Here is a 2,144-nt window from a genome sequence, read left to right as displayed (position 1 = left end):
GCCGGCATGAGCAATCCGACATGCCACCAGCAGGCCAACAAATTTGCTTTCATTTCTATATGAAATACACAAGCTGCTTGTTTGTACATTTACTTTGGCCAATGCACGGGGCCTCCGAAGACTTGCGGTGTGCCGCGATGAAGCTCGCGGCTGTGGGGCGGATTGCTGAGGCCGCTGGCGCTTCGGGGATAAACATCACAGACAGCACCGAGCTTCACTCAGCTTGCGTTACCAATTTGCCCGCACGGGCATTCCGACTTGCGGTCTGCCGCACTGTCCATGCGGCATGCACCCGGGATGGATGCGATTCGCGTGGAGCCCGCAGGCGGTGCTGACGATTCCGCCGGTGCAAGCTTAGCTCCCACACCATCAGTACTGCTGCAACAAAGCACATCTCCCACCGCAGTGACACTACCCATCAATTGTCACACGTGCCGTGCTAGCTACCGGCCTGTACGGATGCAGGGGGGGCCCGCCCTTTTTCCGGCTTCGAGGAAGCCGACACCCGACTTGTCACCGTACTGGTGCCGTACGGGTGTTGTACGACATCACGTGCAGGAGTGGCGGCTGTACATCATTCAGGAGTATGCTGACGGCGGGCCGCTGAGGAAGTTGTACGGCAATAAGGCCCTGTGGCCGTCGCCTGGCGTGGTCAACTTGGTGAGAGAGAGAGAGAGAGTATTTGTGGGTTCCGTCGCCATCTGTCTGTCTGTCTGTCTGTCCATCATCAGTTGACGTGAGGGGTATTGCCAAAAAGAGAGCTTGACAACAGGAAGTCATGAATCTCATCTCATCTCTCTTTCCCAACCCCCTCCTTAAGGTTTTAGGGTTTTGTAAAGATAGATTTTAAAACCCTAAATCCCCCTCCCTAGGACTCCCTTGGCAGTTTTGCACTTTGAACGCCGGCCCCTTTGGGGAAGAAGACGAAGGGGTTACCGAAGTTCTCATTCCTTGTTCCATTCCTTGTTTTTGATCCCCCTCCCCCTCGACCCCCAAACCCCCCAAACCTCCTTCCCCCTCCCCACACACACACAGTGTACAGTGAACAGTTCACAAGATAAGTGTTCGCGACTCAACGATACCGTTCACACACCCCGCTCCTATCCCTGCTCTACACCTCCAATCTGCCCTCGTTTTCCTCGTAGTCGCCCCAGTCTCTAAAATTCATTTCCACATCCCATGTTGTGCCTCCTGTGCCTCATGCACATCCCCTACTGCTGCTCGTACTGCTGCTGCTGCTGCTGCTACTGTTGCTCTTACTGCTGCTGCCATTGATTTTGCTACTGCTGCTGCTACTACTGTTGCTGTTACTGCTGTGCTGATGCTTTTCCTTCCCTAGCCTGCGGTGGTTGGTCTAGCACTGGGCATCGCGAGGGCCTTATCTCACCTTCACTCCAAAAGAATCATCCACGGAGGTGAGTGAGGTGGGACGTATAGCGTGTATGTGTGTAGCATTCCACTGGATGCTACTGGTCGTGCTGGTGGTGGTGGTGTGGGGGGGGGCCCGCCGCGGATCCGAAAAAGTCACCACCGATGGTCGGCAAAAGTCGGCATGGGTGGTGAGGAGGATCCGGGAAGGTGCTGGGGACCGTAGTACGCCGCCGCACACTGAATAACATTGGCGGCCCTCCTCCCGCGCAGGAATGGGTTGCAGGAAGAGCAAAAGGAAAACGCCAAGCAGTACGCACGTCACGAGACAAATTCGAACAAATTCAAACAAAATTCGAGAACATAATTGAATGAATTCGTACGAATAACACGGAGGACACGTTTCACGTTTTTCACGTTTTTGTGTTACAAGCTTCAAGCTTGTACGGTCCAAACGAGCCAAGAGGCTCATGAACCGCCGAACTGGAAACAAGAACATATAAAGGTAGTAAATTAACCTTACTGTAAAAACATATTTAATCATCAATAAATTGTAACCTGCATCTTCTGATATGATCCAAAACATGTGCTAGTCCGCGTTGGTTCTCAACGCCCATAACGTCTATCATGCGGTCCTCAGGAGACATTCCAAGCTCAAATAGCTTGGTGCGAATATTCGCGTACACAGGGCACTCAAGCAAAACATGACGCTCGTCCTCAACTGCTTGACGGTTCCCACATACGTACACACCACCGGGGATCCTCAGAGTCGACCG

General features: G+C 53.0%; 1 protein-coding gene across 1 annotated transcript in view; it reads right to left on the bottom strand.

Annotated features, from left to right (window-relative positions):
• The window catches only part of VOLCADRAFT_100819 (uncharacterized protein), a gene marked incomplete at both ends in the record, with an annotated part of 26,036 nt that overhangs the window by 23,038 nt on the left and 854 nt on the right, over positions 1 to 2,144 (bottom strand). The gene's annotated exons all lie outside the window — the stretch shown is intronic.

This window comes from Volvox carteri (genome assembly GCF_000143455.1).
Source record: "Volvox carteri f. nagariensis unplaced genomic scaffold VOLCAscaffold_162, whole genome shotgun sequence".
Classification (NCBI taxonomy): Eukaryota; Viridiplantae; Chlorophyta; class Chlorophyceae; order Chlamydomonadales; family Volvocaceae; genus Volvox; species Volvox carteri.
This window is presented reverse-complemented; position numbering and strand designations above follow the sequence as displayed.